General features: G+C 41.0%; 1 long non-coding RNA gene across 1 annotated transcript; it reads right to left on the bottom strand.

Annotated features, from left to right (window-relative positions):
- Positions 1-11,828: 11,828 nt before the first annotated feature.
- LOC124260392 lies at positions 11,829-14,222 on the bottom strand. Its single transcript, XR_006894065.1, has 3 exons — positions 14,077-14,222; positions 13,414-13,519; positions 11,829-11,948 (listed from the first exon to the last, which is right to left on the bottom strand). It is a non-coding gene; the product is annotated as an uncharacterized LOC124260392 (long non-coding RNA).
- Between the last annotated feature and the right edge of the window lie 1,517 nt (positions 14,223-15,739).

Here is a 15,739-nt window from a genome sequence, read left to right as displayed (position 1 = left end):
AATGATTACAATCCAATTACATAGTTCCTAGCAGTTTAGTAGGGTGTTAGTACATCGTAGTCGGGCGACAATAGTACTCAGTAGAGCACCATTTGTCGTAAGGTCTAATAAATTGGCGGAAATACTGCTACCACTTGCTAAAGCCCTACTGAAAGGATGTTTACACATAATCGTGGTCTAATGATATGCTAAAATCCAAAACATCAAAACATAATTCAGGAATTTATATCTCTGTACGTTTTGAAAGCATAGCTGCGTTCCTGTCGTACAATCCTGAAAGGGCGGTGGGGTAGCCTGGAAGCCTGGAAGACCAGGTTTGATTCCCAACATGGGTAAATGTGTGGAGCCTATTCCTGGTGTCCTCCGCTGTGATATTGCTGGAATATTGCCACAAGCGGCGTACAACTACAATCACCCATTCAGCCGTGAACGATATGGACATGGTTTGAGAAGTCTCTGGATCAGGCAGGGCATGTGATTTCCTGGTGGGTGGAGTATGATGTCTGAGAAGAGGTTGCAGAGCGTTGCTAAACGTTGGCACTGTACTTCACCGTCAACTAATTTTAACAAGTAGATGGCTGGGGGCATATAGGGTTACCCTCCGTGTCCGTCCGTCCGTACGTCCGTACGAAACAGGAAATGTACTCTATCCACATTTCCACAAAAAACGCTCTGTGGAATTCAATGAACTTATACATGGGCTTTCTTGTGACTCTAATAGTGTACATCTCATATTTTGTTTTGTATTTTATTGTTATTTTGTAAGTTTAGAGACATTTGAACTTACATAAAGTTTGTTTGAATATCTCTCTGAATATATCTCCACAAAGCTGCTCAACAGAGTTGATTGAGCTTCTACGTGTGTTTCATTGGGAGTCTAAAGGTGTGCATCTCATACCTTGTTCATCCAATTTCTTAATTTTTTGTCACTTCTACAGATGTTTGAACTTAGTTGAATTTGGTTCTATCCTGTTTGTCCCATACAACAGGGGTGTACTTTATCCACTTCTCCTCAGAAACCCACTGCACAAAACTCATTTAGCTTACATATGTCTTTTATAGAGACTCTAAAGGTGTGCATCTCATATTTTGTTTTGTATTTTATAGGTTTTTGTATGTTTTGAGACATTTTGAACTCAGATACATTTTGTTGAATTTCTTTCTGATGATAGTGAAATAGGGATTAAGTCTATCCACCTCTCCACAAAAACTGCTCAATAGAATTGATTAAGCTTATACATGTGTGTTATTGGGACTCGAAAGGTATGCATCTCATAGTTGCATAGATGTTTTTTTAACTTGTTCGTGAATTTTGTTCAATTATTGATCTTTATATGATAATAGGTTGTATTGAACCTTCATGATATAGGTTGAATTGTATTGTGATAAGTTCATTGTGACATACATTTACAAATAAGTATTTACCTTTGACACTTTGGATATGTTTATTTTAAAATCAACCATGATATTTATTTAGTAGAAATTAAACACCAGAGCACACACAGTGTAGGGAACTCTTACTACAGCAGCGGGGGCATCCGTGTCCCTGGACACATTTTTTTCTTGTTTACCTTTCAGAATGACACATCATACATATTTTCCAAATTGAATATAAATGTACACAAAGCATGATTTTGAATTTTTTTCACAAAGATAGAGGTGTCTAAGAAAGCAAAGTACAGGTTGTTAAGATGAGGACATTTCTTTTAAGTTGGCCATTGCTGTTGTTGACGTCGACGATGTCTTACGTAGATTTATTTTACATTCATTACTGAAGTCGGGTCATGTTTTTAATAATTTGTGTTTTCTAACTATTGTTAATGAACCCGATTATTTATTTGCATAATAACATTTCTGCTTAATAAAAAGAACATAATGATAAGTTAGAATAAAAGACTCTTTGAAACAATATAAAAATGAGGTTTCCTTACTCCCTGATTGTAGAGGATCTATGTCCTATTCTGTCGGTGATCAGCTGTTCAAATATTTCCAACCTCATAGAGACACGTGGCTGTCGTTGCACGAGGAGTATGATTCGTAAAATCCCTTAAATCCAGCCATTCCACAAAGCATCCTCACAAGGCATGACAACGGTGTCTCTCCATTGCTACAGAGCCGTACCACGTGTCAGACTTACGCTAACATTGGAATAACTCAAGCAAATAAGTTAATCTTAATTCAACGTCGCTCTGAGCAGTATTCCAATGATATCGCGGCATGTCAGTTAAATTTTGGAGGAAGGGACCAAATGATGTTCTTAGGTGTCAGATGTCTTCGGTCTCGCCCAAGGGACGCAACTCTGCATAGCCTGGCGTCTCAGGCCACTGAGCAGCTCGTGTGCAAGCTTAACATGTCCATTTACCAATAACAGTTCGAGGTTATGCAAACAGGTTTATTGGTAGGTGGATTAAATATACCACTGTTCTCATAACATGCTTTCGGCAGAGTTGTTTTAGGAGTATTTTTATATGGAGTTTCATAGATATTATTTAGATTACAGGTGACATAATAATTATGAATTTGTCGTGTTTGGCATGTGCTTCCATCTCTATTAAACACATTGTTTGTTAGTTCAGCCTCGAAAAAAAGGGATCCAGGTTGGATTCCTCACATGAAATACAGTGTGAAGCCCATTTCTGATGTCCCCGGCGTGATAGTATGGAATATTGCTAACAGCGGCGTTGAACTAAACTCAATCACTTAATATACTCACTCTGAACCGACTGGAGCAATGTAATTTGACCAGGATAAACGGACCGAAAATTCACAAGGCGAAATATATACAAGGTGTCGAGGATTAATCCATAAAATAATAGTCCGAGTATGAGATGAAACAGAGAATGCTACCATACAATCACTGTCTTCACCAGCTACACCCTTCTTTTGTTTCCTTCTTGTCCTCGGACGCCTGCACCTATGTCATCCAGACGCAGACACTGGGGATGGACGATGGGATATTTGTGTCGCAAAGGTGTCACATTCACAAGATCCGTCAAAGAAATCAGTGAAACTTAATTTAACGTCGCTTTGAGCAGTACTCAATGATATCACGGTTCAAGATGATTTTAAGGGTCACCCATTTTGTTCTGGGGAGGTAGAGGTGAATGGGGGCGGGGCGGTGGAGGGAGGGTTAATCAAGTTTGTACCCAAAAATATGTTATGAGTATGCTTAAAAATTATGGGAAGGGGGGACGGTGATGGCATATTTGTGTCTCAACTGTACAGTTGGACTAATAGATATGCGAATAGTTCATTCTAATTTGACATGAGAATGAATAGTTTTATGTTGCGAGTTCAATACACATGCTATAATAATGTAAGTTATATTACATGCATTAGTCGAGTACATGTATGTTTACTTAATTGCTTGTTGTTTATCAGCGTTTGGCTGTACGTCAGCATCCTGTAAGTAATCGAACATGGGCCAAATAATCCAGCGATTGCTACAATAGGAAATATCCAAAAATGTACAATGCTGAACTTTCACCAGTCACCAAGCTTGACCTTGAGATCAAGGTCACATTTTACCGGTTTTGATTGCCTGTGTCAAATTCAAACCCGAACTCTGATGGAGCGTGTATGTTATATGTCTCAGAGATTGTGAATAAACTCTACATTGTAATTGCAGACGGAATCATTTCTGTATCCGATGAACCGACTGGAACTGTTCAACGGCACAAGAGTCAACACCACTCTTCATGCCAATGGTCATATCATTATGGGAGTTGAAGACGTCATACCAGAAGAGGAATACCAAGAAAAGATGAAGCATATCTGGGGTCGCTACCACACACCAACCGTCTTTCACGGCTACAACGCCAACGCCGAGTTCTTCCCCTTCTGGTCCTCGGACGCCTACACCTACGTCATCCAGATGCTGGGACTAGGGAAGTACGCGAGGACGATGGATTATTAGTGTATGGAATGTACAGTCTGATTGATTAAATATTGCAACTGGTTAAGTTATGTCTGTTGAAGACATGTGCATTCACATTTCAATTGTCAGGTCACATATGTTGTCCTAACCAGTCAATAATAATGACGGATTAAATCTTGTCTGGATCCTGGACTGATTCTATTTGACAAAGATAAATAGAGATCAATAAATGTTTCACCATTTATGACATTCGTCGCGAATTAAATCCATTGCACGGGAATTAGCTGCAGATCTCTCAATCTACGAGACCACCAGTTGCTGAGGGATATTACACTTTAGCGCCCCAATCCACAAAGCGTTAGTAGCATTATTGTAAGCCAATAATTAAATGAGTTATGAAAAGAGCGTAACGTTACAAACGCTTTGTGGATCGGGAACCAGGTCTACAACGAGAGTTTGTTAACCAGGGCCTAGATTTCCGAAGCTCTCTTAGCGCTAAGATAGTCGTAAGTGCCATACATTAACATTAACTTACGACTATCTTAGAGCTAAGAGAGCTTCAAAATCTGGCTTGGCCCTGGGTCCCTTTCCTCAATGAGATCTTAGCGCTACGACATTCGTAAGTCTATGTTAAAGAATGGGAGTTACGATCATCATAGAGCTACGATCGTTTTGTGGAACGAGGCCCAGGGTCCCGATCAGCAAACCGTTCGTGGCATTAAGTCAGTCATAAGCCTATGATAAGCAATACAGTTACGACTGGTCGTACCGTTACGAACTATATGGGGAAGATGGATTCCTCCAATGATGCCGATCTGGAGTATCTAGTCACGACCTGATAGAACTGATAGTGTTTGATTGAGGGAATGATGTGGAGGAGTGAGGGGATGTCGGTGAGGGAGGACGAGAAGGGAGTGAGGGGATGACGGAAAAAGGGAGTGTGGGGATGGTGCGAAGGGAGTGAGGGGGTGACGGAGTCAGCGGATGATGGGTAGGGAGTGACGGCAGGATGGTGAAGGAGTAAGAGGAGGACGGGAAGGCAGTGAAGGGATGATAGTGAGGGAGTGAGGGGAGAACGGGAAGGGAGTGAAGGGATGACGTTAAAGGAGTAAGAAGAGGACGGGTTGGGAATGAAGGGATGCAGGTAAAGGAATGAGGGGATGATGGTGGGGGGTTAAGGGAATGACGGTGAAGGATTGAGGGGATGACAGGTAGGGAGTGAGGGGATGACGGTAAAGGAGTGAGGGGAGGACGGTGAAGGAGTGAGGGGACGATGGTGAAGGAGTGAGGGGAGGACGGTGGAGGTGTGAGGGGGAGGACAGTGGATGAGTGAGGGGATGACGGTGAAGAAGTGAGGGGATGACCGTGTAGGAGTGAGGGAGGATTGTGAAAAAGAGTGAGGGAGGGCGGTAAAGGAGGTGAGGGACGACGGTGAAGGAGTGAGGGGAGGACGATGGAGGAGTGAGGGGATGACGGTGAAGGAGTGAGGGGAGGACGGTGGAGGAGTGAGGGGAGGACGGTGAGGGAGTGAGGGGATGACGGTGGAGATGTGAGGGGAGGACGGTGAAGGAGTGGGGGGAGGACGGTGAGGGAGTGAGGGCAGGACGGTGAAGGAGTAAGAGGAGGATGGGAAGGGAGTGAGGGAAGGACGGTGGAGGAGTGAGGGAGGACGGTGAAGGAGGGAGGGGATGACGGGTAGAGAGTGAGAGGTTGATGGTTAACGAGTGAGGGGGTGACGGTTAGGGAGTGAGGGCAGGACGGTGACGGAGTGATTGGATGAAGGTGAGCAAAGGAGTGAAATAACGGGTGAGAATATGGATGAGTGAGGGATTGTGGGAGACGAATAGCAATTGATCAATCTTAAGAAAATATGAGTGGTGATTAAATCACAGTCACGTTGAGTGCAGTCAGTATTCCGACGGAGTAACTATGTTGAACAGAAACATTTACGAAACGTACTTCCTGTAACAACTCACGTAATCGACCTTTGTGTTTGCATGAACTGATCACGTGGGGCATGTGTTATCTTTGTCGGGCAAATCATTCTTATCCAGTTTACGAGGTTTACTTCCCTACAGATCAGGAATTAAGGTAAACCAATTGCACATGTTGAAGTTTTCGTTTTAAAATCGAAGGGCCGATAACACGAGGCTAATCATTAACCATTGAATATTGTGTAACTGGTCAGGATGTTGCCAAGACTTTGGTTTCATCTGCGAAAACAGGTGTGTTACTTGGAAATTGCAGTAACCGTCCGAAACTCCACTACTTTAGGCTATCGTGACACATCAAGATGTCACGAAACGCGATAATACTGAGATACTATACGAAAAGGGTAGAGAAACAAAACGTCACAGTATTCTCTCAGAACATAGTCATTGTCGCCCTTGTGATTGATCACAACAATAAAAAGTAGGAAATGTTATGCATGACAAATTATATGTTACAATGTGATGCTTCGGTGCAGATTCTTATACCCTTGTCAAGGAACATCGATGAGAAATCTCAATTTGAAACCAAATCTGTGACTGTTCCTGTAAAATTCTCCGTTGAGGTGTCAAGCCTTGATAAATACGACGTCCATTTATCTAACATGGGGAAAGGTGTTTAAAGGATTTGTTATCGTGTCTGCAAAGAGACACTCCTTGTCTAAATCGTAGATTATAATCCAGCTTGGAGGACGACGTGACCTAAGGCATATTGTTATTTTCTCTACGTATCTTAATTATATCTTCATGATTATCGCAATTTTACTCAATTGTCGAAGCGCATTCTTTACAATGAGTGATCGATGGTGACAAAATCTATAGCACATTCAGGTAAATAAATCGGCATGATGAATTTTGTGATTCTGGTGTCTCAAGGATCATATGTGATTTTTTAATTTTTAATGTATGTCTGTACTGTATGCATTTCATTGCAGACCCGTGAAGGTCCGGGTTAGATTATTGATCTTGCGCAGATCGATGCTCATGCTGTTGATCACTGGATTGTCTGGTCTAGACTCGATTATTAACAGGCCTCCACCATATAGCTGGAATATTGCTGAGTGCGGCGTAAAACTAAACTCACCCACTCACTCATTTAATTGTAAAGTACGTACTTGACACTTTAATATGCATTTTCTCTCCATAACGAAAGAAACGTTTTGTTTTAAATGCAAAGCATTAAGTGTTTATTTTGTCTGTTGCTTAACGGTGTAATTCCAGCTATTAGGCGGCCGAAACATTAAGCGCCTACTTTGGTTGACAACTCAAAGATATTCCCACGGCAGATAATATATATATGAACAGTATGCTTGTACTATAACGTTTATAAAAATATGCAGGTCTCCGTTTTAGCAATATCTAAAATGGTGTTCACATAAGACGTACACATAACATGGTACTATAAGCATCGATCTTCGCAAGTAGGATACGATCGCATGCATCAAAAGTGGGAACATATAAGTTCCGGGACACATACTTTGTGTGCTGGCAATTAGGTGACTGACTCTGAAGGTGTGGGTTCGAATCCTGGATGGGACTCAACCCAACAAAAGTACTAGAATATGTACCTTACTGAGAAAGCGTTATCCCAAATATAACACGTGTTACATTTGACCACTTTCTAAATGGCATTATGTTTGAACACGAATTGTAATTTCAAATGAATAACAAAATTTAAGCAAACGTTTCATGACCCAAATTCTGTCTGGAGACTTTTTCTTCTACTCACAGACAGACAGATATTTTATTAAGTCTCACCTCGTACATTGAAACATATATACAGTATATTAAAAGAAATTAACGAGCCATCCATTTAAGGTTATGAGAGACTGTAAAAAGCTATGTGGGCACACAACGTCTTTATACACAAATACAGGTGTGACCACAGCAAGTATTGGAGACAATCAAACGCTCATGCACGTGCCAGGCGACGTGACGTCATTGATAGTGGCCTATGGACTTGCAATGTGTTACTGCACGTGCAGCACGTGCAGCTGCAAACAACATGTGAAACTCATAAATTGCTGTCACTGTCGAAAGCTTGATCTTTGGTCAATCAAACGTTCACAAATTCACATGAAAAGTCACGTGCACAACATGATATCTGCATTGGTCCGGCGTTATCGAAACACTAATGACGTCGCCGACCACTCACGTTCTGGGCGTCCCCGAGTAACGTCGCCAAGACAGGACAGATGGATTCGGGTGATTCATCTCAGACACAGGTTCGAGACGGCAGTGACCACGTCGCAGACCATTCCAGGACTGCGCCGTATCCATCCCAAGACCGTCAGCAATCGCTTACGTCAGTATGGGATTCGACCACGACGCACAGCCATACGACCCGTTGTGAAACCGCCAAAGATGGTGTCGAAATCATGTTCGCCAACCTCGAATATGCTGGAGGAATGTTATGTTTACTGATGAACAGGTTCAACATTTCCCATAGTGACGGGCGCCAACGTGTCTACCGGTGTTTAAGGGAACGTTATGCACGCAACTGTATCATGGAGAGGAATCGTTTTGAAGGTGGCTCTGTCATGATTTGGGGTGGGATAACTCCACGCCGCAGAACCACTCTAGTAATTGTTCAGGGCAATCCCACCGGTGTTGGTTGCAGGGATCAGATTCTGATCATGAGGCCTGTGGCAGTTCCATATCTGCAACGTACTGGACCAGGATTGACATTTCAACAAGACAACGCTCGTCCTCACACGGCTAGGATTGCAATGGATTCTCCACCATAACAATGTCATGTTACTGCCCCGACCTGCAAATTCACCGGGTATCACCCCAACAGAGCACGTGTGGGGTGAAATGCAGCGCCGTTTGGGCTGTCTGTCCACATCCTTCAGATAAAGGTTGTGACTTGGCACGAGATTTGGAGTGGATATGGCAGGCCATTCCCTATCGCCACGAGCGACACGTGACATCAAATTCCGTTGAAAGTGCTTTGCTGCATGTTTATTTAGGGTTATTTTTACAACTTTTCAAATAACTTTTATTGTATGCAATTTTATGTTATGCACAGTTACTTTTTCCGTAGGTATATCTGCAGGATGGACAAAATTACGTCCATTCGCATGCAGTCAAGACATGCAACTCACTACAAACCTGGTTCCCGATCCATAACGCGTTCGTAACGGTTATGTTTGTCATAGGCTTATGGATGACTTAATGCTACGAATGGTTTGCAGATGGGAACCCTGGGCCCCGTTCCACAAAACGATCGTAGCGCTAAGATGAGAATACTTTAACATAGACTTACGACTGTCGTAGCGCTACGATCTCTTTGAGGAACGGGGCTCTGGTTAACAAACGCCCTTCCATAACTCTATACTACATTATTGGCTTACAAATTACCTAATGCTGCTAGCGCTTTGATGATTGGGCTCTAAATTTTAATAACCTTGAGCAACAGGTGGTCTCGTAGATTAAGAGATCTGCAACTAATTCCAGTGCAATAGATTTAATTCGCGACGAATGTCATAAATGGTGAAACATTTATTGATCTCTATTTATCTTTGTCAAATAGAATCAGTCCAGGATCCAGACAAGATTTAATCCGTCATTATTATTGACTGGTTAGGACAACATATGTGACCTGCTAATTGAAATGTGAATGCACATGTCTTCAACAGACATAACATAACCAGTTGCAATATTTAATCAATTAGACTGTACATTTCATACACTAATAATCCATCGTCCTCGCGTACTTCCCTAGTCCCAGCATCTGGATGACGTAGGTGTAGGCGTCCGAGGACCGAGGACTCGGCGGTGGCGTTATAGCCAGGAAAGACGGTGGGTGTGTGGTAGCGACTCCAGATATGCTTCATCTTTTCTTGGTATTCCTCTTCTGGTATGACGTCTTCAACTCCCATAATGACATGACCATTGGCATGAAGAGTGGTGTTGACTCTTGTGCCGTTGAACAGTTCCAGTCGGTTCATCGGATACAGATATATGTCCGTCTGCAATTGCGATAAACTATTTATTTACAATCTCTGAGACATATAACATCCACACTCCATGTGAGTCCGGGTTTGAATTTGACCCAAGGAATCAAACCCTGTAAAACGTGACCTTGATCTAAAGGTCAAGCTCGATGACTGGTGAAAACTCAGCATTGTACATTTTTTGGAAATTTCTCTAGCAATCACATGATTGTTTGGCCCAGATTCTATCATTTATAGGATGCTGACATTTAGCAAAAATAGTGATGAATGCGCTGTAAAACAAACAAATAAGTACTGTACTCGACTAACGCATGTGATATAACCTGGAAACTATACAACATGTCCTTAACTGATAACACTATTCACCCCCATGTCACATTAGAATATAACATTTACTTTATATGTAGCAGAATGTAAGGAATATCCATCCAGTATCAACAGGTAATGTGTATTGTCGCCGACTCTTTGTGAAACAGTTTAGAACAGAACGTACATTTCCACAAACACAATACATGTATTTTTAATATTTATCAGCTGATTAAACATTTGAGACACAAATATTCCATGAACAGTGGTATATTTAATCCACATACCAATAAACCTGTTTGCATAACCCCGAACTGTTATTGGTAAATGGACATGTTAAGCTTCTTGTACACGAGCGGCCCAGTGGCCTGAGACGCCAGGCTATGCAGAGTTGCGTCCCTTGGACAAGAGAGGCCGAGACATCTGACACCAAAGAACATCATTTGGTTCCTTCCTCCCACATTTAGCTGACATGCCGCGATATCATTGGAGTACTGCTCAGATCCACGTTGAATTAAGATTAACTTATTTGTTTGAGTTATATCAATGTTAGCATAAGTTTGACAAGTGGTACGTCTCTGTAGCAATGGGGAGACTCACGTTGCCCTACGTTGTGAGGATGTTGTGTGAAATAGCTGGATTTAAGGCATTTTACGAATCATACTCCTCGTGCAACGACAGCCACGTGTCATTATGAGGTTGGAAATATTTGAACAGCTGATCACCGACAGAATAGGACATAGATCCTCTACAATCAGGGAGTAAGCAAACCTCATTCTTATATTGTTTCAATGGGTTTTCTATTTTCTAACTTATCATTATGCTCTTTTTATTAAGCAGAAATGTTTTATGCAAATAAACAATCGGGTTCATTGATATTAGTTGGAAAACACAAATGATTAAAAACATGGCCCGATTTCAGTTATAAGTGTATGTAAATATCTTCAAATCTTGACATCTTCGACGTCAACCACAGTAATGGTCGAATTAAAAGAAATGTTGTCACCTTAACAACCTGTATTTTGCTTTCTCAGACACCTATATCGTTCATGCTTCCTGTACATTTATATTGGAAATATTTCTGATGTGTTATTTAAAAGGTAAAAAAGAACAAGAGATCACTTGTTGAAATTAGTTGATGGTTTAGTATAATGCCAACGTTTAGCAACGCCTGCAACCTCTTCTGAGACATCACACTCTTCCCACCAGGAAATCACTTGCCCTGCCTCGCCTGATCCAGAGACTTCTCAATATTAATCACGGCTGAATGGGCGATTGTAGTTTTACGCCTGTATTAACAATATTCCAGCAGTATCACGGCGGAGGACACCAGCAATAGGCTTCACACATTTACCATAGTAGTGAATCGAACCTGGGTCTTCCAGGATACCCCACCGCCCTTTCACGGTTGAAAGAAAAGAACACAAATGTTCTTTCAAAACGTAGAGAGATATATAGTTCTGAATTATGTTTTGATGTTTTTGAGTTCAATATATTATTAGACCAAGATTATGTGTAAACATCCTTTCAGTAGGGCTTCAGCAAGTGGTAGCAGTATTTCCGCCAATTTATTAGACCTTACGACAAATGGTGCTCTGCTGAGTACAAATGTCGCCCGGCTACGAAGTACCAACACCCTACTAAACAACTAGGAACTATATAATTGGCTTGTAATCATTTCAAAATGTATACGTACTGTAACTCCCTTGTAGGAGCCGGAGAAAAAAGCATTCCACGGTTCGAACCCAGCAAACAAACCGAAATAATACAACCAGGTGACGATTCTGTCAACTGTAGTCTTTACATCAGCGGGTGTATCTATGTATAATGAAAAACATATGAGAATCTAATATATATAACAGATAGCGCCATCCTTTTATCCTTTTATTCCTTTATTACTTCCTTTCTTATGTACTACGTTTCATCCATTCTCATTATTTGAGATTCTTCCTAAATGTATCTGGTTACAATGTGGATCTTTGTATTGGAATAGTTTGGGTCCTCGTAAATAGAACATCTCGGAAATATACTGTCCGTATCTACTGCTCACCTACTGATTAACATGGCGCAGTTATGCCCCTTGGTGTTCACGCGTGTGTGAGCTAGCATTAGAACTTACATCCATGATCAAGATTGGCCACACAAGATCTACTCATGAATACCTCCTGAAAGGTGAGGATCCTCCGTTTTGAATGCCTTGTGATGAAAGAATCACGGTCAAGCATGTCATGCTTGATGTGCTGAATATTCGATAACAAGGTATAACTATTTCAAATCACAAACTATGGCGGATCTTTTTAATAATATAAGTTCTCATTTAATTATTACATTTTTAAAAGAATTAGATTTGTTAAATGATTTGTAAATATATAAATATTTTATTATTGGTAATTTAGATAAGTAAAGTGACCTGGTAACTCATCCCAGTTCATCGCGGCTGCCATTTGAAATGAGCGAAAACCATAAGATTTCAACTCCCATTTTAAATCTATCCAACCTTTTAAATCGTAGAATATGTGTTTTTTCAATGTATGGCTAAATGTGTCTAAACTGCTAACGACTGAAGGGATGGTGTAAATCCAGCTAGGGTCCATGCAGGAAGCAAATGTACTGTAAGTCCCCATTGTCCCTAGCATGGTGATCTACATTCTGTTTTTGGCAATCTATAGCCTGTTTTTATATTGTATTGTCCAAAAAGTGTTATTAGTTTTAATTTTCCACGCTAGTTTTAATTCTAATATTGATATTCTAGTTGTTTTACTGTCCTTCGTCGACAAGTGTTTTAATAATATACATATACTAGTATTCCATTTCAATGTCAAATATGTTCTCGTCCCGATATGGCTGAAATATTGCCGATGTGACGTTAAATATTAACTCACTCACTCACTAACTCATGCGTGTGTGACCTGTCATCGTTTGACACAATAGAGGTAAGTAGATTTAGAGCAAACCCTTTTCATATTGAAAGTGCAACGCCATACATAAGTATGCAGCTACATTTCATATTTCGGTACAAAGCCGAGATATTTACTGTTTTAATGCATAACAAATTAAGACTGAACAGGGTCTATTTTTCAATCCGCCTAAGTATTTGCACTTGATTTTACACCGTCGCTAAGACATATAACGTTCTAGATATCTGTGAAATGTTAAAGGCGAAGGTAGATTAAGTGTCACGCGAGCGCAATTCTTACTCAACGTTCTTCAGGTCTTACAACAAATGTGCTGTCAGAAAGAAATCTCGGTATCCAGGGTGTTAGGGAAACGTATGAGTCTCTACCTTTATCCCAGATGACCCTCTCCGTGTTCTGGTCTTGTGTTGTCCAGGTGGTCAGTAGGGCGTTCAGGGCCATGGAGGTCGTGTATATACGGTCCTCTGCGTTGTTCTGCAAAACATAGTTGTGTAATGTTCAGAAGTAGATGTTATAAAGTGCTAACCTGCGTTTACCGAGGTAGCTTTCTGAGAACCTGATGTCAGTAATTTTATCCTAATTCACAGACATGTTCTATTTACTATTCAATATGGCCCTCAACGAAGATGTACCAGTTGGAAAATGCTGAATCCATATGTAAAACAAAAATGAAGTTGCTGATCACTTCATTTTTATTATAGTGAGTGAGTGAGTTTAGCAATATTCCAGCAAAATCACAGCGTAGGACACCAGAATTGGGCTTCACACATTGTACCCATGTGGGGGATGGAGCCCGGGTCTACGACATGACTAGCAAACGCTTTAACCACTAGGCTACCCCACCGCCTCCATTCATATTATAGGAGCGACAGTATAGCCAAGAGGTTATGGAGCCCGTCAATGCGAAGGCGTTCTTTGATTTTCAATTGTATATTTTCACCCAGATGTTGCTTGAACGCTACAATAAGTGATGTAAAAGAAAACTCTTTCAATACTTCATTATAACTCCTTATAAAAACGCATAAACTTACCACACTTTGATTTTCATATGTTTTGTCTGCATTGCCAATGAAGTCGTCATAGTAGATGACGTCATAGCCGTCATGAGAACCTGAGTGGCCTTGAGCCACAACCCTGGGGCTAGCGTATGTTCTCAGTACACGCTTGAAGTCCACAAGCACCTGTTCAATTCCCTACAACAGAGGCGCTTCGTGATATCGTCGCAGGTCGTGCGTTCATCTACTTCCAGAACCTATATATTGCGTTGTATGTATCGTACAACCTTTGTCTGGAATTCTTTTTTCAAATCTTAATACAGCTTGCTTGCATAGAGGTTTTCATCAACATGATTGCAATCTTGACCAATCAAAGAGAATATCAGCCAAAGTCTGTAAACCTCTGATATATATATATATATATATATATATATATATATTTTCCAACCAACAGGCAGTCAGGGTTGGAATTGCTCTCTACATTTTCCTGATTTTCGTGTAGTTATGTCTTTCACAAGTTCATCATATTTACATGCTGTGTTGATGGACATATATGACAAATGATTTCTAATTTGATAATAAATTATCTGGAGACTGGTATTTTTCGCCACTTTGAGCAGCATAAGTCCATGTGTATAAGGTCTTTACAGATGCTTTTGGAAGTGATTCCGAAGTGATGAGGTGATGATCTTTACGAAACCCACAAACACATGGATGCTTCTGAATGTAAGGCATATTGACAAAGTAGATTTTCAAACTCACGATCATCGGTTTTGTGGCATATAAAAAGCGAATTGTGGCATTTTGAGCGACTTGTTAACACATGCACTTCAACCGCGATAGGTCATCCCAGCGATTTGGACAATACCCAGGCCTACGAGTGAGTGAATTTAGTTTTATGTCGCTTTTAACAACATTGACTGACCATTATTTCGGGATCGTCCAACAGCGATGGTTGAAAGAGCCCATTAATGATTCCATTGGTGACATCAAATATGAAGTTGGCACACACAGTGACGTCAATGTTGTTGACGTTAAACGGCACGATGACTCCCTTGTCGAACCAAATCCGTACGTCATCAGTGTCCTGGATCTGTGTGCAGTGATATAAACTTCAACAAAAAGAAACTAAATACATAACATCAATACCAGAATGCATAAATTGTGACTCGAACTTTGCTGAACATGAGAATTTAGCGATTGCTCCAGACTGTCATTGTGGACTAGGATTTGCAGGAATGCATGATATTATGGATGCTTCACACGATTCTTGGTGTACGTCGTACGTGCATCAGTATGCTGTACATATGCCACGGCTACGATAGTTCATGCACACATGCAGCACGTACTATAGACCAAATCAGAGACTATAAACAAGGGGAATTCACAGGACACCTACAGTACAGGCTGATTCATATGGCAGCTGTGTTTGGGCGATTTAGATGGGATTCGCGTGTTTTGAAATGCCCATGAATGAATTTGTAAACTGACCATGTATTTTAATATTTAGTGCTGTCTTCTATACCACAATCTGAATGTGATCGCATATATACCGTATATTTTCAAACGGGTGACATTCGTGCGGAGCTGGGTTTGGTGTGTTTAGCTTCCAGCATAACGCGTCTCATATCCCTGATATACTACTGAGGAATACGCTACGGCCCTCATGTTAGTGTCTCTCTGAGGCCACCATATGCAT

Source organism: Haliotis rubra, unplaced genomic scaffold, assembly GCF_003918875.1.
Source record: "Haliotis rubra isolate DU_JTF1 unplaced genomic scaffold, ASM391887v1 Scf760, whole genome shotgun sequence".
Classification (NCBI taxonomy): Eukaryota; Metazoa; Mollusca; class Gastropoda; order Lepetellida; family Haliotidae; genus Haliotis; species Haliotis rubra.
The sequence above is the reverse complement of the archived record's forward strand: the minus strand, read 5'-3'. Positions and strand labels throughout refer to the sequence as shown.